This window comes from Lissotriton vulgaris, chromosome 4_1 (genome assembly GCF_964263255.1).
Source record: "Lissotriton vulgaris chromosome 4_1, aLisVul1.2, whole genome shotgun sequence".
Taxonomy (NCBI): domain Eukaryota; kingdom Metazoa; phylum Chordata; class Amphibia; order Caudata; family Salamandridae; genus Lissotriton; species Lissotriton vulgaris.
Genome location: NC_141691.1, coordinates 2,002,244,792 through 2,002,271,459, shown reverse-complemented (window position 1 = coordinate 2,002,271,459; position 26,668 = coordinate 2,002,244,792).

Sequence of the window (26,668 nt, the reverse complement as noted above, 5' to 3'; positions counted from 1 at the left end):
AACATAATTCTTTTTCTGAATTTCCATTAAGTTATTTATGATGTCATCAGTGATGTCATCTATAAAGTAATTTAACATATCATGTGTGATGTAATATGTGAGATCTTACGCAGGGCATGGCGGGGGTGCAAGTTATAGTTAGCTCAGTAAACTGTAACTGGAGAATTTCAGTTTGTTTTATTTTTACCTTTTTTTAACACCTTAACATATTGCCACATTAACCATGATGTTATTTTCAGTGAATATATATAAATATAAGTGCTAATGTGTACATATGTTCAACTGGCCCATTGCCCAGTCTTCTATTTTTATTGCTGCGGTAACTGGTTACCCTTCAACCTTGATTCGCGGGTTTGAAAAACTCTTATAGATTTTATGGACATTAACACATGTTTTCCATTAGGTTGTGTTGCATATACATTTAGATTAACACAACCCCTCTCAGTGCAAACTACATGCATCCCACTCCGTACAGAGTACGACCAGTTGACCAAGGGATGGGGAGGTAAACGCCAAAGGAGGAAGAGACCAGGACACCAAAGACCGACCCTGAAAGACTCAAGTAGCCATTGAACGTGCACAGGTGGTGGAGGAAATATCACAATATAGCCATAACCACTTCAACGTGCTGTCCTTGGACCACGGATCAGAAATGGACTCTGTTACCTAAACATCAGGTGAAACACATGGGCGAGGACCAGACCGGACCCCTAGGCTAGCGGACAACATAGCCTGAACCAGAACTGCCGGAAGCTGTACTCCAAAACGTATTCCTGATTGCGAATGACTATCAATATATGGGGAGAGGATGCAGCCTTACGGCTAGAGCTGTCAACCTGGAAGCTGGGGACCCAGGTCGCTTAACATCCTGTGATTCTGGGCAAACCACTGAATCTCCCGTGACAAACAAAAATAAATGTGTCCATCTGTAACGAAACTGGTGCTCATGTAAATCGCTCTGATACCCAATTTCTCTGGTTCGCGCTATATAAAACTCTGATTAAAAATAAATAATAACATATATATATATATATATATATATCACAATAAGGGAATGAACACCATACACAGAGTCGAACAGGATGGAAGTGGAGAATAGACTGAACCACACCCCAACCTCCGGACGAGAGGAAACAATATCGCTAGGGGTTAAAACTTTGTAGTTATTACACTTTATTAGCATGAGGCGTGATGCACGACACAATAGGGTGCGAATGGTAACTACACAACATATAGAGTAAAACATTTCAAATTACATAAATATCGACTTCAAAATATAGAATGGACAAAATATTGAATGGACAGAATATAGTCAGCAAAAATATCGAATTTAAGGTAAGTAATGTAATATCGATTTTTATAAATATAGTAAGTCAAAATATCGAAGTATATAATATAGGTTATTAAAATATATCGAATGTTTAATAATATTGAATTTTTTAAAGTGTTATGTATATGTGTGAAATGTGTATATTTTTTTGTAATTTATTTAAAGTCATTAATTTTATGTTATTTATATTTTGCGTAATTTAATTCTGTAGCGGGTTGTGGGTGTATAGGGGAATAGGGTGGGAAGTAATTTAGTTATATTAAATAAAATATAAATGTTTAGAAATTATTTTATTATTTTTAATTTAATTTTGCGTTTTAGTTATGTAGTGGGTTGTGGGTTTATAGGTTATTAGGGTGGGAAGTGATTTAATTGTAATCAATTAAATATTGTAATGTATTTATTGGTATTTATTTTGAATAAATTGTTAATTAATTTTTAATTGGTAATTAATTAATTTTTAATTGGTAATTAATTTTTATTAATTGATAATTATGTGAATTTTATTAATTTATTTTCTGTAGCGGGTTGTGGGTTTATAGGGGAATAGGGTGGGAAGTAATTTAATTGTTATTAATTAAATATTTTAATTTATTTATTGGTATTTATTTTGAATACATTGTTAATTAATTTGTAATTGATAATTAATTAATTTAAATTGGTAATTAATTTTTATTAATTGATTAATTGATAATTATGTGAATTTTATTAATTTATTTTCCGTAGCGGGATGTGTGTTTATAGGGGAATAGGGTGGGAAGTTACTTAATTGTAATTAAGTAAATGTTTTTATTTATTTATTGGTATTTATTTTGAGTTAATTGGTAATTACATTTGATTTGTTAATTAATTAATTGTAAATTGGTAATTAATTTGTATTAATAGTTAATTAATTTTAATAATTACTATTTATTTTTGTTTTTAATTGATTAATTATTATATTATATTTAAGGCTCCCGGTTTTCAGTTTAAACGGATTTTTACATATAAATACAGACGGAAACCTTTTTGGTTTTTGTCTGTATTTATATATAAAAACATGAAAATACTTATAAAACAAATGATCCTCCTGCCTCTGTGCTCTGTAAAATCCGAGTCAGAGGTGCAGAGGGGCGGTGCTGCCCTGAAACTGCTCCAGAGAGGGGGGAACTGAGAGCGCCGTGTCTGCAGAGACACTCAACCACCCCTCACAGCAGTAGATCACGCAAGATAATCGTCAGAGCAGTGCAAGCAGCCGATGTCCATTAAGAGGTGTGAAAACACCCCAGGACATCGTCTGCAGCTCCAGCAACATTTTGCTTTGTGCTGTATGGGAGGGGGAAGGAGGTGGGGGGGGGGTGGCTGGGAGCCGAAATGCCTTCAACAACTATTAGCACAAAGCTTTTAGTGTTCAGAAGAACTTCACCCTTTGTCTTTTATTTGTAACCATTATTTTATGTTTAGTACACAGACAAGGCATGCGCACACTGTCGAGGCACCAGTCAGTGCAGGCACGAGCAGGGGTTCTCTGATGCAGACCTATAAACATGGACATTCCTTTCCTGTGCTGACAAAGGTGATTTTCATCCTCCCCTTAAAAAATTAAATTTTTGGAACCGTACCGATGGTGGGTAACAGAACAACGACCCAGGTTCATTTGACTGATAACTGAAAACGATTGCAAGGCAGCAGTGCAAACAAACACTAATGGGTTTATCATTGGTTTTGCGGTTCTTTGGGTGAGTTGGTACCCGAAGTCCCAAAAATTATTATCAAATGTTTAGGATTGGAGAAGTCTAGCGTATTCTGTTTGCTTCTTTGCTAATGTTATGCCTGGTGAGACCGTTTTTATACTTTTTGGTTCGACATTCCACCTTACAGCTGATCAATCAATCAATCAATCATAACACTTGTATAGCGCACTACTCACCCGGAAGGGTCTCAAGGCGCTTGGGGGAAGGGATCTGCTATTGCTCGAACAGCCAGGTCTTGAGTTGTCTCCTGAGGGCGAGGTGGTCCTGGGTCAGCCGAAGGTGGATGGGGAGGGAGTTCCATGTCTTGGCCGCCAGGTAGGAGAAGGATCTTCCTTCCATTGTGGCTCTTCAGATGCGTGTTACGGCGGCGAAGGCGAGGCTAGTAGACCGTAGCTGGCGGTTGGGCGTGTAGAAGGTGAGGCGTCGTTGAGGTACTTGGGGCCCAGGTCGTGGAGAGACTTGTGTGCGTGGGTGAGGAGCCTGAACGTGATCCTCTTGTTGACAGGGAGCCAGTGCAGGTCCCTCAGGTGGCCGGAGATGTGGCTGCGTCGGGGGATGTCCAGGATGAGTCGGGCGGAGGCGTTCTGGATGCGTTGGAGTCTTTTCTGTAGCTTGGCTGTGGTTCCGGCGTAGAGGGTGTTTCCGTAGTCCAGTCGGCTGATATACATTTAAAGTAAAGTTGCTTTTAGGGGTCAGAAGTACTTCACCCTTTGTCTTTTATTTTTAACCTTTTTTTCTTTAGTTTAGTACACAGACAAGCCATGCATGCGCACTGTCCTGGGCTCTAGTCTGTATATGACAAACTTGGCCTGTGGTTCATCGAAAGTAAAGTGCGTGGCTTGTCACAATGGCAGCTCAGGTGCCTTTCCTCGCCTCAGCCCTCTACCCTTGCTCCCCCCATCCCCTCCCCTCTCCTTCCTTTCCAGCACACGTGTAAAACAAGGAAGAGAACAACAGCGCTCCGAAATAGGACACTGCCAGCCTGCGAAGACACTGACAAATAAGGCTGCTTTTTATCACTCAGTGCTTTTCTTTTCGCTAGCACACTGGTTGGTAATGTACAATGGCCGATCAGGTGCCTCTCCTCGATTCTTGCGCTGGTTTGTCTGTGCCTTAAAGACGGTGCATACACTTGTGCATTAATTGCTAAGCTGCATATCCAAAAATAGTATTTATGTATGGACGGCATGTTTTCAAAAGGGACATTTTTACATTAGACGTGTTTAAGATGTTTCATGTACACCACGTTTTGTAAACACTCTTTAGAAAGTTGTTATGGTTCAAGGGGACATGTGTTTAAAAGGTGCAGCGCATTCATAACAATTAGAAAGGGCAGAGCTTTCCCACGAAAACCTATACATTCAATCCATATATTCCATTTAGAAGTATGGTGCAAGAAGCCCACAATATTCAGGGAGTCCCCATTTCTTTAAAGGCCTATGAATATCTGAGATATGGGATGCTGTGGGGACCCACATATTAGACAGGGAAGACCCATGGTTTGTGTTCTGCCACTGGTCTCATTATTGTGAAAACGAGAGAGCAATGTTCTCTTTTATACATATTTATTTGTGTGAACAGGCATTCACATCTGCTTATATATTAAATGTATTATGATTTTTTTCTTCAGTCTGTTCTGTATTGACATTCCGATTCTCTTTAATAATTAAGGACACTCTGATTCTCTATTATGTTGTATTTTTTTTAATGTGATATCTCTATGGCCTACTTTGTAATCACATATCTTTTGTTTACCAAATACGTACTCCCATTGTCCTGTCATCTTTGTGTGCATTTTGTGCCATAGTAGCATACTTAGGTTTCGCATTACTAAAAATTTGAGCTATTGGTGTTGCAATAATATTTGCAACGCTAAAAGCTCAAACTTTTACTAATGCGACACCTATTGCATTGCAAATGCTTGTTCTATTTAATGTTTATTTAAGTGCTACTGAAATAAAAATAAAAACAAGTACAGAGGGGGAGGAGCCAAGACGGCGGCCAACATGGCCGCATAGACGCCCGGCTCCGCCGCTCGCCCTCGCCTCCCGCACCATCCTGTCAATGATCCTGCATCCCAGCCGCGGCCCCGTGCAGATGAGCGAAGGCGGGGCCCGACCGTGCAACTCCGGCATGAATACCGCCCCGGACGACCGAGAACCGTCGTCGTGAAGTTTCCGGCCTTTACTGTGGGCGAGCCGGGACCTCGAGTGGCGCTGCAGCCGGCACGGAAGCGATAAACATCGGCCCTGGTCGGCCATGATGGTCCGGTGCCCCAAGCTGAGACCTGGAATTGCACACTGCCGTGGATAAAAGGCTAGTCGCGGCGCTGGACTCCCGAGCTCCGCGGCACAGGTTTTCCGGTGGCGCCTGTGATTGTGGAGACAATAGGGTGCGAGGCAGAGTGAACAGCCCGGACCGGACTTTCTCCGGGGGCTGCCGGAGTGCGACCATATACCATCCGAAGCTGCCTTCGGTGGGAGATTTCTCACCCAGTTACGGCCGGTAAGCGGTGTGCGGCATTGTGCGTGTATGTGGGCTCGAGTGTGCTTCGCCATGACCCATTCGCACACCGCGAGTTGTTAATAAGATCCCGGCTGCCTGTTGAGCCGGCTCTCTATCCTGCCCGGAGGGTCCCTGGAGGAAGGAGGTTTTGTGTATATTGGCGGAGGAGGGATGGAACCTACAATGAGAGATGTCTTGCTGGCTATTACAGACTTGCACTCAGCCCTGAAAAGTCGATGGATGGTCATCAATGCCTCGCAGTCGGCCACTTCTCCTGCCACAGGACCTATAGAGGCGGGCGGGCACAAAGAGGAATGGGTGCCCGACCTATCTCAGGTTGTTGACGCCGAGGACTCCCAGGGGTGTGCGTTGTTGGATTGCGGGATCAGTGAGCACAATGGCCGGGGCTGCGTGTCTGCTGCCCTCTTTACCTCCCTGCCTGTTGATCCACCTCCTGACCATCAGCGTCTTGCTTTCTCGACGACGACAAGTGTACCTTGGAGGAGTGACTCTGAATCAGTGTCGCGGTATTTGCTGAGGGCCTGGGTGGCCCCTACCGATACTGTTGGTCCATCGAGTTTGCTTGCTCATGTAATGGGGAGATTGTCGACTTCTGTTCGGACTGGCCAGGGTTGAACGCTGACTGTTTATGATACTTCATGGGTGACCCCGGTGACGAAGTGGAACACGGCTTGTGCTTGAGACTCTGGGGGGTTGGGATGAACGTAAATTGATGCTCACTCTTCATCTTGGTGGGCTTACATGCTTTTTGGGTTGTGGGGGGTGGGGGGTGATTGGGGCTGGAGCTAGGGCCCTCCTCCGTTTTTTCCCATTTTCGGGGTTCTTACTGGGGCGACAGGCATGCCTATAGGGGGGGGTGGGCTGTGGCCTTCTGCTGGTATGCAGGGTGGGGGGTTGGGGGATGGGACGTGTTTTCTGTTACTTCTTTGTTTCTATGGCCCTACTTTTTCTTTTTCTTCTTCTTTCTGTATCCTTTTCCCTTATTTCTTATATATTTAGTTACTAGATGGGGGATTGGGGTCCAGTTTCATTGGGAAGACTTCTGTAACGTGTACTTATGAAACTTTGCTACTGCCCCTTGCTTTCATGAGTAGGACGCTGTGGTCCAGTACATAGCGGTTGTTGCTTCACATCCTGTCTTAGCTTCCCATCTGTGAACCTCTATTGAAGACTACTATCCTGTTTTGAGACTTGCTCAGTGTATGATTTTGCAATATTGCATGCTTTAAGATCCTCATACCCTTATTATAAATTGGAATCCTCTCATATCCTGGAACATTGTGGACAAATTAATTCATCAATCCTGATTTAATGGGCTACGTCGAACTTTACAGTATTGTTGCCTCTCGCTGTGCGAGGCTTTGAATCCTTTTGTGTTGTTAACCAGCGGCTTTTCAGCCTATGCCTGAATTTCCCTGTAATGCTACAAGTGAGGTTTTCCAAATAAAAATTATATAAAAAAAAAAACAAGAACAGAAATAACTGTTGCACCACCTGTGATCTGCATTTTCCCCATAGTGTCCATATCAAAGCACTATTCTGTACAGATGAAGATGCAGGATTCTTTAGATATTTTGGCGACTTACAATGCCTCGTGGGGTAGGTCGTCTTCTAGTGCACACTAAGAATAATCTGATATTCTTCAAGCAGACACTCTCTGTGATGGTCGATTAAATGTGAGTAAAAGAGGTAGTAATGCGTTTACATTTTGCAAGACAGCTGCGCAAATGGGACCTAATCAAAATCACGAAGTAATGCATCTTTTCTTAGAGGACAGGGAAGAAATTTACTCCCAATATGTAAAGTGCACTAACATAGGCTCCAATAAAAAAAAAACAGCTATAACAACCGAATGCAAGTGTGCATGTCAATTTAAATAAATGTGGAAAAATACAAGCTTTCGCGTTTTTTTCTTGCGTCAAAAAATAAATGTGGATAAATACAGATAACATGACCCAAAAATAAATATGGATAAATACAGACGGAAATGTGAAAAAAAATACCATTAAACCGGGAGCCCTAATTATATTAAATTGGTTTTTGCTTTTAATTAATTTTTTATTGGTATTGATATTTAATTTATTTTTATTAATATATTACATATTTACGTTCCCTACTGTTGCACTCTCTGGAGTGTGAATAGTAATTTTTACCCCTACGCTATCCAACGTTTTCCCTACTGTTGCACTCTCAGGAGTGGGAATAGTAATTTTTACCCTCCCACTATCCAACGCTTTCCCTACTGTTGCACTCACTGGAGTGGGAATAGTAATTTTTACCCCTACGCTATCCAACGCTTTCCCTACTGTTGCACTCTTTGGAGTGGGAATAGTAATTTTTACCCTTACGCTATCCAAAGCTTTCCCTACTGTTGCACTCTCTGGAGTGGGAATATTCATTTTTACCCCTACGCTATCCAACGCTTTCCCTACTTTTGCACTCACTGGAGTGGGAATAGTAATTTTTACCCCTACGCTATCCAACGCTTTCCCTACTATTGCACTCACAGGAGTGGGAATATTAATTTTTACCCTTACGCTATCCAACGCTTTCCCTACTGTTGCACTCTCTGGAGTGGGAATAGTACATTTTACCCCTACGCTATCCAACGCTTTCCCTACTGTTGCATTCACTGGAGTGGGAATAGTAATTTTTACCCCTAAGCTATCCAACGCTTTCCCTACTATTGCACTCTCTGGAGTGGGAATAGTAATTTTTACCCCTACGCTATCCAACGCTTTCCCTACTGTTGCACTCACTGGAGGAGGAATAGTAATTCTTACCCCTAATCTATCCAACGCTTTCCCTACTGCTGCACTCACTGGAGTGGGAATAGTAATTTTTACCCCTACACTATCCAACGCTTTCCCTACTGGTGCACTCACTGGAGTGGTAATAGTAAACTTTACCCTCCCACTATCCTACGGTAAAAATATTGTATGTTTTTTATTAATATGATGTGAATATATATATATATATATATATATATATATATATATATATATATATATATATATATATATATATATGTTTTAAAAAATAAAATTGTATGTTTTTTAGCTTAAATTAATTATTTTATAATTTTAAGGTTATTTAAGTATTTTCAAGTATGCTTTAGTTAATTATTTTTAATATTTCATTTATTTTAAATTTCTTTTAAGACATTTACAAAAATTCGATATTTTGACTAACTATATTATTTTTAAACAATATTTTTGATTCAATATTTTTGTACTTACCTGTTTGTAGATAGGAATTCGATATTTTTGTAGTCGATATTTTATCCTCGATATTTTTGTATGTCTATATTTTTGTACTCGATATTATTTCAGTGATCCGTGGGAATAGTTGGAGAAACAGCTAACCAAGTCTACAGTACTTTCAGTGAAATGCACACTTCATTACTCACAAATATAGGCCTGACCACAGTGCACTCACTTGTTTGGAACTCTAGCTCATGGGAGGAGATTTGGGGGAACTAGCCACACAATGGGGGACCTTACGGCAGAGATGCCTTATTTAACACACGACGGACAGATAATAATCTACATCACAACAGCAACAATGCTCAAATATAATATCCTGACCCGGAACATTAGGCGAATGGCCACAACCCATAAGCGAGATGTGGTCTGTACAAATCTTAGATGATGACAAATGCACATAGAGTGTCTCCAAGAGATGCACCTCACCAGCACAGAACTTGCAAAATTGCACAAAAGATGGGGGACCAGATACATGGCTCCACATACTCAGCTTATGCCAGACGAGTACTAACCTTGGTGGCTCAAGGAGTCCCAGGGACGATAGTCATAAGTAAGACAAATCTGGAAGGCAGGAATGTCCTGATTGAGGGCTGAATGGATGGGGACCCCTTGAATATTACAGTGATATATGGACCAAACACTAACCACTCCGGTTTCCTATTATGACTGACACCTGCCCTGATGAAGGGCCCACGGGTGCCTCGCATATAGGGGGGGACTTTAACTGTGTCATCGACATAAATACAGACAGATCAGCATCCCCCTTACAGGGTGCTAGCTGTCAGAGAGCATCACGACGGATGTACGGATGCAAGAAGTTGCAGCACCCTACACTCCCCAGTGCACCAGATACATATGGGGCTCTGCACCCCATCATTTTACACAAAATAGAAGACATAGGTTATTTAGCCCGGAATCTTTCGGATTACAACCCAATGGAATTACAGGCAGGGACAGAGCCAATAATCCCCCCAAGGAGACTCCAGACGGAGGCGCTCCAAGACGCACCCTTCCCAGACACCATAGTCACACTCATCTCACACTACTTCACAAAGAAGAAGGCAGAGGTCAGACCAGAGTGATAGAATGGGAAGCATTTAAGGTAGTGACCCGAGTATTGCTACAACTGGCAGTACTGGACACTCTCAGAGCCAATGCTGACAGAGGTGACCATCAAGCCCTGGTACTCGTGGATTTGTCGGCCGCGTTCGACACGGTTGATCACACCATCTTGTCAAACCCTGTCGAGCAAGCCGGCCTGCGGGGCCCCGCTCTGGAATGGATTAAATTCTTCCTTGCCGACTGCACCCAGGCGGTCAAGCTGGGAATGTTTTCTGCCCCCAAACTTTCCTCCACCTGCGGTGTCCCGCAGGGCTCCTTTTTGTCCCCACTGCTTTTTAATCTCTACATAAGACCTCTGATTCATTCACTAAAAACAGAAATATCACAGTATTTAATTATGCAGATGATCTTCAGATTATTTTCTCCCCCAGCTCCCCTAATGCCGTGAGCGAGTTTCAATCAACCAGGCTTCATATCCAGCGTTGGATGGATATGAACCATTTGAAACTTAACCCTGGCAAAACAGAATTGGTTCTTGCCTGGGAACAGCAAGAACAGCTGGAGCCCACAATTTTGGCTGCTAGAACTTGGCCCCGCTCCCCACTATGTCCTACTCTGTGAAAAGCTTTGGCATCACTATCAATGCTGACCTTTCGCTTCGCGGACAGGTTGGTTCTGTGATCTCTTCCAGTATCCATCAATTGCGGAAAATAAGGAAAATTGCTCACTTGTTAACCCACTCTGCTCTAATCCAGGTGGTGATTGCACTCGTCCTCTCACGGCTTGATTTTTCCAACTCGATTTATCTTGGCCTCCCTCTCGGTCTGCAAAAAAGGCTTCAGAGGGTTCAAAACCAGGCTGCCAGATTGATATACAAACAGCCTAAGTGGTCGTCGGCAAGACCTTACCTGGCACAACTTCATTGGCTCCCGATAGCTCATCGGGTCTCCTTTAAGATAGGCTGTCAAGCCTTTAAAGCCTTTCATGGAAACAGCCCCAGATTCATTAGTCGCATACTCACCAAATATACCCCCCAGCGTAGCCTCCGTTCAGCTCACCATCTTCTGCTTAATACACCGTCTTGCAGACTGAAACGTCTGGGAGGGTGTCGTTTTTCTCATCTTGCCTCAAGATTCTGGAACTCTCTTCCTCTAGCTTTGAGAAGCTGCAATGATCTCCTCTGCTTTAGGAAATCCTTGAAGACATTGCTATTTGAGCAACCGTACGCCTAGTAATCCTGATCGCACCTGACTTCAGTAATCAGCGCCTTGAAATCCTCGGGCGTACGCGCGCTTAATAAATTCCTACTAACATAACATACAACGAAGCATGCACTGCGAAAAGACATCACTAACATGGAATCAGACATGCGGCAAATTGAAGTGGATGTGCTCACACGTCCCAACAAGGTCCTGCAACTCTGTGTCCTACTCCTCGGGCACGGTAAACTACAGGCCAGGCTGGAGGCACTAGACTAATGAAAACACCAACAGACAACACAGTAAAGGGGACAAGGCTGGAAAAATGCAGCGCCATATTGACGAGAATCTCGTTAAAATTATCGCCATTTTAGCGGCAGGAAACTGTCGCTAAAATGGCGATAATGGGCTTGCTAATATTTTTTTTGCATATTTTATGTAGTGCAAACTCGACCTGAAGGTATTAGAGCGCTTTACATGAGCACTATATTTACATTACACATTCAGGCACGGGGAGATTAAGTGATTTGCCCAGAATCACAGGAAGTGGACGTGACCTTGAGGCACGAACCCTGGTTTCCGGCACCAGCGTCGGGCGTTTATGCCGATGGACTAGAATTCCAATAGAAGCCCAGGTTAGATGTCCTGCACTCAAGACATAATGCTACCTGGGCTTAATCCCCTACAGTGCAGTGACATAGATGAACCATTAGAACATTGGAATGTTGGGAACTCCATTGAAAACAATAGAGTGTTCTGGGTTTATAATGGCTGGTATAATCCCGGAGCTCCAACATTCCATGTTTCTTTGTTCACAGCTCTGGCTGTGAACAAAGGGTTCAGGGAGCCTGAGGGGATTCCAATCCCCTCATGCTCCCAAAAGTCTTTGTTTTGTTTGTTAGAACATTCTGTCCTCTAGTGACAGAATGTTCTAATAGCCTTATAGCCCTCCGTAGATGGGCTATACCGCTATTAAAGTCCCTCTCCCTTGTTAAAGGCCCTCGCCTTCGGCTCGGGGCCTTTAACGCTGGAGAGGGCCTTTAATCGCCGGTATAGCCCTCTACGGCGGGCTAGAAGGCTATAATAACGATACAAGAAATACGGACTGCCATCACACAGGTACCACATTACCAAACAACAGGAAAAGACGGCCTCCATATAGAATTTTACTTAACCTATGGTGCTTCTCTGACTTAAAAACTGCTCCAGGTATATAACAAAGTGCATACACTTTGAGAGAAGCATTAGTAGTTGTGCTCCCCAAACCGGATGCAAACCCACTGATGTAAAGTCCTACATACCCCTGTCCTAATATGGCACCATAAAATATTGGGGAAATTCCTAGCAAATTGGTAACTACTGGTTGTGGGATCCTTCTTTCACTCGGACCTAAATGGCTATATACCTTCTTGAATATTGGATGGTTATTGGGACTTATGGGAGAACATGCGACCGCTGACAGAACATGCCTAGCAATGTCGTCGGGCATAGGACAGGCATTGGACATCCTTATATTGCCTTATCTCTCAGGGATACTTGAGTGCATGGGCATGGTTCTGGTATTTCTGCATTGGGTACGCATGCTATACCATCGGCCAGGATCAAGACCAGAAGGGCCATTTCAGAACGCTTTGTATTAGGCAGAGGCAAACGTCATGGCTGCCCACGGTCCTCTTTAGTTTTTGCACTAGCCCTGGGACCAGTAGCATGTCTGCTCCATACAAAGGCGGCTGAATGGGGGTACCATGTCTGGAAGATGGCATATTGTCTCACTATATGCAGACAATGCCCTGATATATCTCAGAGAGGCACATGCAACCCTGCTGCACCCTGAAAACTTGATGACATTTTTGGATCAGTTTCAGTCTTCAAAATCAAATGGACCATGTTTTCCCTTTTCCCCCTGGAGTTAATACCCAAGGACTGCAGAATGATGGTTTCCACCTCCATATTAATGTGGAGTTTTAATACTTTTAATTACTTGGGTGTACACATTTATCATTCTACCCCAGACCTTATAGGGGGCAATCTGGGCAGCGCCCTCACATCGATTCGGAATACCATGCCCTTCTGGATTTCTCTGCCAGTATGCCCATTGAGTCATGTGGCAATAGCAAAAATGTTAATATGGTCACAACTACCATATTTCTTCACAGCTTTACCAGTGGTCCTTCTCCTGGCATTCTCCAATCCCTCCATGGTCTATTGTCATACCTAATATGGGGATGCAGAAGGCAAAGAGTGCCTTTCCAGAGACTGCAACGCCCACTGGCGTAGGGTGGGCTGGGAGCTCCCGACTAAGAATTATATTATGAGGCCTGAAAAGAACCGCAGTGACCGATGCATTGGCTGGGAGTGGGGCCACACACCGAGAGACATGAAGTGACGCGAACCCTCAGTAACACACCCATCCTGACTTGGCTTATCAACACGGTCGAGCCGACATTGACAACTCCTACCTTGATGAAGGCAGCCAAAGCCTGCAAATACGTACACACATGTGGACAACCTCTCCCATATACACCACACCTGGATCTGTGGTCATTACTGGAGGTCCAGATGCTTGCAATAAACAATGATACACAACTAATTCAATACACATGCGATGGGGGTCAAGTGGAACCACATACCTCTTCACTCCTAGCAGGCTACCTTACCCACAGTACCGGTAGGAAAGAGGTAACGGTATTATGCACCTTACTGTTGGCAGGACTTCACATCCCCAACTCAAGCCATATAATTAAATGGGAGTAGGACCAGGAGAGAACAAATAATTCACAGCTAAACAATGGAAAACAATTACAAATATGATCAAACAGATTTCCCGCAACTCATGATTCCAATTCACTCAATTCATTTGTATATACAGTATGTACCTCACACCACACCGCATACACAAGATGCTTGGGGGGGACATCCACTAGCTACCTCGAGGTAGACACAACAAAGCAGGCTTCTACCATGGTATCGGAATGTCACACACTACAACATAAATGGAATGTGCTTGAAATAATCTCCAAAATAGTGGACGGCCATTCCCCTGCACACCTGAGCTATGCCTCATAGGCCTCAGGCAAAGACCTAAAAAAGACAACATGCTGTGTAAATTAATAGACTTGCCCTGGGACTCCTTAAGCACCACACTGCTATGTCCTGGACTCAAGTTAAACCCTAGACATAAGTTATATGATCTGCTGAAATGGGCTAAAGCGGAAACTCATGCAATTACTCTACACAGAATACAAAATGGACAAGGCCCTATGGCTCTGATGTGAGTTGTATACACCACAAACCAAGAAGTCAAAAACGTCATTAGACCCCCCTAGCTGAGCAGACACACCATAGATAAATAGGTGTGAACCACCCAGATAATGTGACTGCACTCAGAACTAAAGCAACTACAACCAAGACTAATGGAAACATGTGGACCTTGGCCATGCATAGGCACATGCCCCCTAGAATAGAGGGCGGTACATAAAAGGGCAACTGATGACGGACCCATGTGGTTCCAACATGCATGCCAAGGTTGATTCTCGAATTCCTCTGCGTAAAACAATAAACAGATTTACGAAGAATGTCTTAGTTCTTAATATAGAACTTGCCAGACGATGTATGTTCTGCAAGTATCATTCTCTCATGTTTATTTGTTTCTACTTAACCAAAATGCGTTACATACTGGCTAATGTGTTAGGCATCTAATCAATGCTGTTGCATTGTTGCTGCTCTGCATCCATGTATACAGTCTATTTGACAAAATGTTAATAAACAGATTTAAACAAAAAAAGGGCAACTGATGCCGGAGAACCAAAGATCAAGCCAGACATGCAGTGTGCCGGACTAACCCAACTCGAAAAGGGATAGCGGCGCACTAACAGTAGGTCCTGAGTGGCACTACAGAGTGGATCATCATAAGGCACTCATGAAGAGTGTGGACTCCCCTCCTATCCTAGATGTGGGTCAATCCTCAGCGGACAGTGCACACCTTGGCACTAGAGGACTGTCCGGTGACCTCTGAGTGTGAAAGCGAGAAAAAAGGATACGGACCTGAGAACGCTGCATAGTAACAGTTGCAAAAACAACAGTTGATGGACAGAATGCTGAACAATGTCATACATTCACCCCAGTCCAGAGATCTAGGCCTAAATCCATCGTTTTTTGCTCACCATGCCTTTCTACTTTGAACCTAGCCATATGCAAATCAGTCTTGACCCTGTGCCCCATGGGAACAGTCCAGCCCGAACTGCCAAGCCAGGTCCTGCCTGGACTGGAAACAAGCATCCTAGGACTGGTTTCAGGCTTTCAGCCCTCATCAGCCAGGATAGCTTGATTCCAGGGGCAAGGAGAGCACGGGACTCATGTCTGAGCATACCCGTCTCACTTGGGGTGACGAATGCAAAAACAACAGTTGATGGACAGAATGCAGAACAATGTCATACATTCAACCCATTCCAGAGATCTGGGCCTAAATCCATCGTTTTTTTGCTCACCATGCCATTCCAGTTTGAACCTAGCCATATGCAAATCAGTCTTAACCCTGTGCCCCATGGGAACAGTCCAGCCCGAACTGCCAAACCAGGTCCTCCCTGGACTGGAAACAAGCATCCGAGGACTGGTTTCGGGCTTTCAGCCCTTATCAGCCAGGATCAGTAACAGTGGCACAAAATGTATGATATCACAAATGGTCTACTGTTCAAACTCAATAAAGACATTGTAAAAAAAAAGAATCAATCCCTCGAAGGTTTCAAAATCACCTTTGTTCAGATTTGAATCCTTCAGAAGAAACACCATGCTGTGCCAGAGACATCCATTACAGAGAGCGGCGTCAACTCATTATCGTCTCCACACCACAAAATGGCTTCCAACTGGGAGGTAGCCAAGGGAAGGCGGAAAGACACCTAATGACAACGGAAAATCAATGAGCACATATAATGCATTCCGGCTTCCTGGTGCTCCTCATGCTGTAACACTGGCCCTCTTTATTGCAGGGCATGGCCCAGTATGGCTCCAAAGGTGATAGTAAGTGCAGGAAGTCGTTTCACGCTGAGCAGTGAACCGCCAATCACCCCCCCCTTCGCTCTTCCAGCAGCAGCAGCCCTAAAGACACCATTGGCTTATTTAGAGTTTGTTGGACAGATTACTCCATCAAAAATGTGGCGGATATCTCGTTCGTTGTATTACAAAGACATTATAGTCTGTTGCACCCTCAGTACTGCAAGGGAAGATTTTAGGGGTTTCTCTTCCTACAACATTTTGAAAAAAATGCAAATATGGTTTGTTTTATAATGCATCTTTCATTATAGACTCTTGTCTAATTATTTAATAGATGTATGGAGATTGGAGAATAGGGCTCCATATCCCAATGAATGAATAGTTGGATGGTGTGGTGAGGGTAGATACATTATTTGAAGAATGGAGGACAATGAATAAAGACTTTTAGCTATGTGGTGCAAATGTTCTCAATGCATTGACCAAGGGTGGGTGCTCGGGTTTTCATTTTAGGTTCTGCATATAAGCAACACCCTCCCCAATCATTACCGCCGCCACTCCTTATGAAACATGCATAGCCTGGATGTATTTAACACACTGCGCTGCTTTATCACCTCAAAGAATTAAACACAAAGCATTAAACTTTGATCTAAAATGGGAGATATGACAATGTAGTCTCAACTGCACAACGTGAAACCAGGAAACCTTACATTATAAAATCCTAGACAATGACTTTCTTCACGGTGCCTCCTTTCCTTTCATCATCACATTAGAGCAGCTTGAAATGCATCCCTCAGGGGCATGCGCTGCACAAAAGGAAAGATTATAATATTACACCATTTAGAGGAACACCCTGGGCCACATACAGGGGCAAAAGAAAGCCGGCTTTCCTATTGGTTCACTGATACCTTCTTTATCAGGGAAGTGGTGGTGGGGACATGAATGTTACTAAGTTCTGCATAAAAATCTGTGTCGCTCAATTAAATGGTATATTTAAAATACTAACATGAAATTAATTGCAAAGATCACATAATAAAGAAATACACTGTTTTGAGTCTTTGTCATATACGTAGTGGACTCTCTGAGGCAAGCAACAGCACACCTTCAATCCAACGCCCCCTCCAAAGCCCTGAAGGTCAGCCCTGCTCGTGGCTGCTCTGCAGGGAACACTAACCACCCCGTGGTGTTCCCAGGGTAACAGCATGATGAGATGTCATCAGGAGTGTGAGGTAAGAGTTTCAAATGTTGATGTTATAATGGGGTGGGGGAGAATGAATTATGCAAGATTCGGTTATATCTTGGAGGTCTTTGTCCTTGGACCTGTGTCACTGGGTTATATAAATGTATGGATTACTAATTTACATAATGTGTTGATCTTTCTTGGAATGTAACACTTGCAACGATCAGCCCTGCGAAGAACCCGGCCAGCATCTAATTCGTGAAGGAATTGTGGGGCATATTATCAAGGGGGTTTATCTCCGCTTTTTTGGCTTTAAAAGCCAAGAAAGCGGAGATAAAATTATCTCCCTATTACCTAGCTTTCGCTAACACCAGTTAGCGACAGCTAGTAGGAGATAGCGACCATCTTGGGCCCCACTTTGCATGTCAGTGATATTTATCACTAATGACATGCAAAGTGGGCAATCGCTAACATTGCTAACATCGCTAACATCGCTATCTCCTATTACCAACTTTTGGAGTTATTCGTGCTAAACGCAAATATTTTCAAAAGCTAACACCTGCCCAGAGCAGTTCTTAGCCATGTTATCCAATGGTAGGTGGATAACATGGTTAAGAGCATTAGCTCGGTAATGCATGAATATCGCTGACTTTACAGCGATATTCATGCATTTCGGACGATTTTTATCGCTTAGTAGATAAACCTTGATAATAGCAAGGCTCCTAAGTGATGAAAATCGCTGCAGCTCGGCGATAAAAATATCGCCGCTAAACCAACATAGCGATAATTATCACTAGTTGTTGGTAATATGCCCCTGTGTGCTTTTAAAAACTAGTGGGCTTATTTATATGCCCTTTCGCCGTTGGTACGTCACTTGTTCCCATGTTAAAAGTGACCCACCGGTGGCGCAAGGTGCTTGGAAATAAGCACCTATAGGTGGGCGAGCCAATCAAAGCTCGATTGGCCTGCCTCAGATTGACGTCTTGTTCGAACATCGAGCGCATAATGAGTCGAGCTTTCTTGTGGTTTTTGCTTGCCTCCCTCCCTCTGCCCTCTACTCAGGATGTGGCATTATGACCAGAGCTGTCGACTTTGGAACCGGGGAACCAGGTTCCAGTCTCAGATCCACCTCAACATCCTGTGGTTTTGTGCAAATCGCTTCGACTCCTCGTGCCTACAAAAAATGAATGTGACCGTATGTAAGGTAACTTGTGCTTGTGTAAAGTGCTCAAACGCCATCGCGTCGAGTTCATGCTATATACAAACCACAGAAAAATGCACTCAGGGCCAGGGTTGGATTGGTATTGAAAATGGGCCCGGGCACGCAAAAAAAAGTGGCCCACGTTTGCATATTGCGTTGCCGCAAAACACTGCTTCAGCGAAATGTTATTAAAAAGGTGTCGGGGGGGGGGGAAGCGTTAAAAAGAAAATGCAAGGATTAGTTAACACTGGTGAAACACACCTGAAGACAAGGGAGGCCACTTTTGCTCAGGCCTCTATCCTCGCTCAATATGCATACATTAATGGGCCGGCCCAGCAAAACAAAAGGAGTGACACCTCTGCCCCTTGGTAAAAGGGAGGTAATGGACACCCATCTACCTCCAAAAATGCCACTTGGAACTCAAATGGGCCGTTGGTGGCATGGAACAACTCAGAAACCGCCCGAATCACCCCCAGGCTGCTCAAAAAAGCAGCCCACAGCTGGAGCACTGACACCGGCCCCTCGGGCATTGCCCGAGTGCCCTCATTACCAATCCGACGCTGCTCAAGGCCGGCTTTAGCGCTTGTGGCGCCTTGTTCGACCATCATTTTTGGCATACCCCCCACCCACCCCTATGACTTCCCCCTCGGACTATCACCGGGCAAAAGTGCCCCTCATCTCTCCTACCATAAGCTATTTCTAAACACAGCACACCCCCTGAGGCCAGCGCCCCCCTTCACATTTTAGCGCCCAGTGCGGGCGCACCAGTCGCACTGTCCTAAAGCTGGCTCTGAATGCACAAGAGGTAAAACATAAGCCTTAACATAAAGAAAGAAGAATAGATATTAATTTCCTGGCTGATTAGTACAAAAGGAAACCTGAAAACCTGGATAAACAGAGGCTTCTCTGCTTAAATTGTGAGTTCTTAGGTAAATATTTGATTTCACCAAAACTCTTTTTCCTTCATTACTTTTAATATGTACTTCCCAGTGCAGTGCTATAATCTGAAGAATTAATGTCAAAGCTTCAAATGTTGAAGAAATACACTTTTTTAAAATTTTGAAGTGACTATCATATTTTACGTGATGTTTGTTGTGTGATTTACATAGCCAACATTCTCAAGGCTCGCCTCATGCATGGGTTATAAGACCTGGACCCTTGGATTGGCTCTGCTCTCCCTTTCAATGTGTTGGCTCGCCCACCTCTATTGGAAACTTGCAAGCACATCTCTGGATGGAGGCACATGGTATAGGAGAAGATTGTAGCTAGGAGATACTGGTGAAATGAAACTGTAGAATACATAAGAACCGCAGCTGCAATGTCCCTGGCACAAACACAATATTAGTAATAAGTCTCCCTGCATGATTTATCAGCTTTAAATCTATTTTGAAAGTTCAGCCATTTTTCTCCAAATATCCGCTTATGAGTTCTGTAAATAATACCCACATTTTTCTATTGAGTACACAATTTTGGCAGGCATACAATAATTAAACCAAGCAAAAGTTTCTAATTTAGTAGGCTGGACTGCACACAGGAGAGCTTCTTACAGGTACCTGACAAGCCCAGTAGCTCACGAGCTACTTGTTGGAGAAGCCTGGTGTGGGGTATACACTCAGCCAACTGCACATGTGACAGAGTGTACACATGGAAAAGGAGGCCTGCTAGATGACGTGAATTGTGTCACTGGCACTACACGTGTAAATGTGGGACGTGTAGAGGAGGGAAGTGTGTAACACACATATGCACAGTCAGTACTACCAGGCGGCCATATTGAATATTAATTAAGGACACAAGACAACCTGCCTACAGTGAAAGAATTTCTGGCCTACCAGTTAGAAGTAACTGTAGCTGCATTTAACATATTTGCATATTCTTCAGAAACTGGATAGTTCTCCAAAATGTGGATTTTAATTGCAAGAATGCGTGCAGTACAAACCTGCACATTAACACCTCTTATTCCATTTTGCCTGGACCAGGAGAAACGCAAATGAAGTTACAAGAGTGGAAAGAATAGTTTTGCAACAACATGCCTGCTATTGATAATGAGGCATTGACTTCTGAAAAAAGAAGGTGATACTCTTGCATTCATTAGATCTTGAAGGAATTAGAAAATGTAACCAGACGCAAAAGAAATTTAGAAGTTAAGTGGAGACTGATGTATGTGCCAATGCTCTTGATATATTGGTGACTTATTACTCGCCAACTATTTATGTAGCTATAGAACGTTATAAGTTTCACCATAGAAAACAAGAGCAGCGTGAGACTAGTGATGACTATGCTTCTCCATTGAGGAAAATGGCTATTGTGTGTAGATTTGGTGTAATACAACAAGAATTTATTTTGGGACTCATTATTATGCATACTAAGAATAAAAGTGTCCAGGGAAGTTGTGGTCAAATGGGAATGCAGCCTGAAAGATGTGAAAACCACTGTAAGACAATTTTAAGTGTCAGGAAAGTGTGCAAAAGCATCGATTGAAGGTGTGAAAGAAATGTATTAAATGGAGCAAATATGTGCAATTAGGACTAAAAAGAAAATGAATTTAACCGAAGAAAAAAGGAAATCAAACCTTCGGGTAAAATGTGACGATTTTACAAAGAAACAGGGAAACATTCGCTGTTACAGATGTCAACTTCTGAGCATTTGGCTGTTAGTCGAATTGTCATACGAGGGGCCAAAAGTGTTTTGCATGTGGCAAAGATGGGCACTATTCAAAGAATTTGTAAAAGGAAATCGAAAAATCCTAAAGTAAAATATGTGACAGCCACAGAAGAGCTCGACCACTGGAGTGGAAGATTCTAGAGGTGATGATTGTGTGTTGATTGTAAGTGATAGTGATGAGTCAGAATCCAGGGAAAAAACCTTCTTGAGAAATAGCTGTTGCTGGAATTGTGACCAATGTATTTGCTGACACACGATAATCAATAAGGATGTTGGAGGGCAAAATCTGAGAAGGTGATAGGTAGTGAACTGATACCTTTTGATTATCGAACAGATAGTTCGAATGGAGAACCCATACCTATGCTTGGTTACAGAGAGGTCAGATTTCAATTTAAAGAATGAAAAGCAGAAGGAAAACCTTATGTGGCTGAGCGAGGACCTTGTGTGTTGGGATGGATTGACAAAGGTAACCACAATTTATTATATCAGGGTGGCGCGTCATCAACCCAAATGTGTAGTAGGCATGTCTTGGCAGAGTCTGGCACCTCTATTCCTAGTACTTCCCCGGTGAGCTTCTGCCGCACCAACCAGTCAAGCCGACTAGCAAGACAGGTCCATATGGTACGGAAAAAACATCCCCACATCCCTGGAGACATAAATCCGAGTAGCTACGACCCTTGGCATGGATGGTGGTGCAGGTGTAATAGGAGCGGTGTAATATTAGTAGTTGGATGAGGTGAAACCTTGATTTCATGGCCATCTCCCAAAATGCTCAGGTGGCTTCCTCCCACTAACCCTCCTCAAAGTGTCCACCAATAATCTCTCATTTGGATCGTAAGGTGGAAAAAGATTCTGGAGAGTTATAAATATTTTTTCATATGAGTGAAAAGGCCTTTCTTGGTAATGGTTCTATGAGGACTCAGTCCACCAGGGAAGAGGATTCTACACTCAGAGTATGTTTGGGAATATGTGTCAGTAACACATCGGAGCTGGAGATACCTGAAAGTTTCTGTGGATGACAACTCAAATTGAGCCTGCATGCCTGCCAGGCTAGGCATGGATTCCCCCCTCCAAACATCTGCCAGAGTAGATATATACCAACAAGGTTCCATTTTGTGAATACTCAAAGCTTCTCCACTTCTCGGCCAGTCATTCACCACCGCCAACTGGGTAACCCAATAGTGGTTTCTGATGTCCCGGAGGCCAATCCCCCCGTTGTACACTCCACACGTTCGTTTTTGGAGGACTACACGAGGAGGGCTCGTTTTGCATAGGTGCAGGCAGAGCATGGACTCCGTTTTCTGGAATAAGTCATTGGGTAGAGGGTATGGAGTGTTCTGAAAGGCATACAGCATTCGAGGTAGCGCCATCATCTTGAACATCGCCGCTCTATCCAGTTGGAAGAGCGGCAATCTCATCCAATGTTGGACGTCAGCTTTGATGCTGGTCAATATGGGGACTTAGGGGCATATTACCAAGCATAAGCGATAATTATCGCTATGCTTGGTTAGCAGCAATTATTTTAACGCCATGCATCGCCTATTTTTATCGCTTAGGAGCCTTGCTATTATCAAGGTTCATCTCCTGAGCGATAAAAATCGTCCGAAATGCATGAATATCGCTGAAAAGTCATCGATATTCATGCATTACCGAGCTAATGCTCTTAGCCATGTTATCCACCTACCATTGGATAACATGGCTAAGAACTGCTCTGGGCAGGCGTTAGCTTTTCGAGATATTCGTGCTTAGCGCGTATATTTCCAAAAGTTGGTAATAGGAGATAGCGATGTTAGCAACTGTTTCCAGTCACTAACATCTTGGCACGCCCACTTTGCATGTCATTAGTGATAATTATCGCTGACATGCAAAGTGGACCCCAAGATGATCACTATCTCCTACTAGCTGTCGCTAACTGGTGTTAGCGACAGCTAGGTGATAGGGCGATAAAATTATCGCCGCTTTAGCGGGAAAATTCCTGCTAAAGCGGCGATAAGGCCCTTGGTAATATGTGAGGGAAAAAGGAGAGGTACCCCTTAACTCAGGTCAAGGGAAATAGGGTTAACAAACCAATATAAAACAATTGCCTTGAGCAAAATCACATATATGAACACCGTGTAAAGTAAAAGGTAATGACTGTTACAAGGAAAAATTGGGTAAATAGAACTGGCAAAATTTATTGTATACACAAAAAATTAAAAAAGCAGGAACAAGATGTACTGCTTAACACAGGTTAAAACAATTATAGCAATAAAATGACAAACATTCATTCAATATTGACCAGCAATATTGCTAGGGGCAGACAGAAAAACAGTAAGACATGCAATTTGTGCAATACAGGATGTGTGTTCTGATCTCTTTTTATAACACCGATGTTGTGCACTCTTAAAACATGATGTGTCAACATCAGTGTCTGAGTTATGAATCACACTGTACAGAAGCGTCAACGCGTTTCGGTGGTTTGGTGAGATTCTATCCACCTTTATCAAGACAAAGAAGAATTGGTTTCTGTCGTAGTCTAGATACAATCGTTCCTCTTCAGTAAAAAGTACCGTTCTATGAAGGTTTTGAAGTCGTCTTGTATTATAACGATATTTAGCAGCGCGAGCACTTGCTTGAAATCGATACTCGTACTGAACCTATATCCGTGTTCCTTCTCAAATGATTGGTAACGGGTGAGGGCGGTTGATGTTTTCAATTATGTTGATAGAATTTGGTATCGCGATGGTTACTTCTAACGAAACGTCTGTATTACACTGCCGGTAAATGTACCTGTTAAAGTAACTCTATTTCGGTGACCAAATGGTACCGAGCTGTCAGGCCTCACAGCGCTTTCCTTTCGATCGCGTTCATGCAGGACCAGAGGCGCCTAAGTCATGCCCCAGTAACGTGAGTCTCAGTTCCCTCTACGTTTACTGATGGCTGCTCGCTTCTCTGGTTGCGTATATTCTATATATATATATATATTGGTAATATGTCTCTAAGTTATTTTGGTAATGAACAAGAATATCTTGGTAAATACATATCAGTTAGCTAAAATAAATTAACTTCTCACTAAAACGAAAGACATGAAATCATTTTCAACAGTTGACCTCCCTTCAGTGCAGGTGCGACCCGTGCAGGTAAGAGTGGTGGGGCTGGGGAGGTGCCGACAGACGATGAGGAGGTAAACATTTGCATGTGACTTATCGTAATGCATTAAAGCATTTGTGTAGCATTTACCAATCTCATGTTAAGTCCTCAAATGCATAGCCCTGTGAGTAGCACACTACACCAAGTTATGGACAATTATGACAACAAGTCAATGAACATGTAAATGTAAATTTGCACAAAGTATCTTCTTAGACTTGTAAGGGACGAATTAAATCAGTGAATTATCATGTAGAGGTAAACTACATACATATAAATAGTAGCACCTTTAAATAATGTGAAATGCGTTGTCAGAAACATTACAAATGAAGGGTTGATAAGATTTATTCATGTTTAACCTTCGCCAAATGCCTCTAAGTTACAGAAAAAGCAGTGTACCAAGCAATGCAGGTGAAAGACACTTCCCACATCATCAAACGCATATTTAAAACGTGTTTCAGACAATGATTATAGGGTTTATTGCATGAAAATATATATTGTTTCGAGGCCTGCAGCAGACAAAAACAGTGGATGTCTCCTCTCAGGGAACACTGCTCAAAAGTCTATGCTATTTGTGCCTATGCACACAGACATTGATGCAAGCTTCTGACGTTTATGAACATTTGCTGTAGAACTGAGATGACAATACGCTGCCCATTTGCGTGCTTGCAGTTCACACTGAAAACTTCTCCTCAAACATCCTGAGTGAATGTATTGGAGTTTACTCAAGAAATCAAAAGGGGGAGTGAAGAGGAAAAAGGTAGAATCGTCCTCCTCTCAATACTGTTTTACAACACAAGGATTCTACCGTCATTCTACTAGGTACATTGGTACCTTAATGGTTCTAATCAAAAAAGGGATGGTGTGGAAAAATCAAGGACCTTCTCATTGATGTTGGGAGGGCCGTCCTTTTGAAATTGTAAAATACCCCTCACACACTGAAACCTGATTCTGTGTCATGCTTCATCATTGGTGTCTTCCCGTCCCTCTATGGTTTGGGGCGTGCTACGACCTACGTAGAAGCGGGAGCACTTTTTACCGTGATGGGGATTATGTGTAGTGCACGGGGAGGTAGGGTCGTGAAATGAGAAGGTGCTTGATTGTTCCACACCATTCCTTTTTTGATTAGAACCATTAAGGTACCAATGTCTTTAGTAGAATAATGGTAGAGTCTTTGAGGTATATTGGAGTCTAGGTAGTTTAACACCATGCATACTGATAAAGCAGTTTTCATTGTATTCAGTTAAGTACGCACACCACGTCAACTATGTACCCATTAACATTTAAACTGCTCCTACGGGGGTGTGGCCTAGGGCGAAAAGATGCCGATCGCACTCTAGGAGTGCTCTGGACCCCCCATCCGTCATCCGCCCGATATCCGCCAACAGCAGCCTACATATCTGGACCTACCTGGCACTGCTGCATTGTCCAGTCCGCTGGGCACCTCCTGCTGCAGTTTGGGATCTCCCGGAGCCCTGTCTGCATCTCTGCTGCTCTGCTCCCGTCCGGCTGCGAGGCTGACAAGATGGCAACCCCCCACTGATCCTTGGAGCGGCCGGCTCCTCCCCGGCAGTGATCATCTGCGGCCCCGTGGACTTTCCGGCCCCGCCGGGTGTGCGGGAGGAGAGGCGCAACTTCTGGGACCCCCGCCGGGCTCACTGTCCTGCCCGGAGCCGTTGTATCTGCCTGCCCGGCTCGGAGGCGGGACGTGGGCCCCGGGTGCCCTGCGGAGTCGGTGGGCCTGTCCGGGGACTGGAGGCGACCCCTGCCACGCCCATTTGCTGAGCCCCCTAGAGCTGCGGACCTGTCCGGTCCCCTGCCTGCAGCCTGTGGTGCGCTGGTGCTGTGGCGGACCGAGTAGCTGGGAGGAGCAGCCCGCCACCAACTCTGTGATCCCGCCTTCGCCTGCTGTGCTCTGCCTAGGCCTATAGGCCTGAAACTGGGGCCTTGCGCGGCGGCCACCTGGACTTGCTGCTGCGCCCTGTGACTGCCCCCCTGAGCCCCTCCGCTGCCGCAAGATGGAAGCCATCCATTGAGGACTCCTTGCTGAGCCCCCATTTGCCTCTGTGCGGGGCCGGGGCCGCCTGTGTTGTGCCGGGCGTCCCTGAGGTTTTGGGGCGCCCGGTGGGCCTGTGCCTGCACCTGGGAGAATCTCTGGGGCCTTCCTGCACTACCCCTTGGAGACGGTCCCTCTGTGCCCTGGACCCCCCGTGTGGCCCTGGAGTCCCATCCTGCCGGCTTCCACAGCGGCGATCGCCTTGCGGTCCCTACTGAAGATTTATACTACCTGGACCAGAGGTGAGGAGGGGGTCGGGGCAGGGGTTGGGGCCCCCGGGGGTTCTCGCCTGTGGGCTGTCACCTGGACTGTGTAACAAACCGCCCCAGGGCCCCCCGGGCG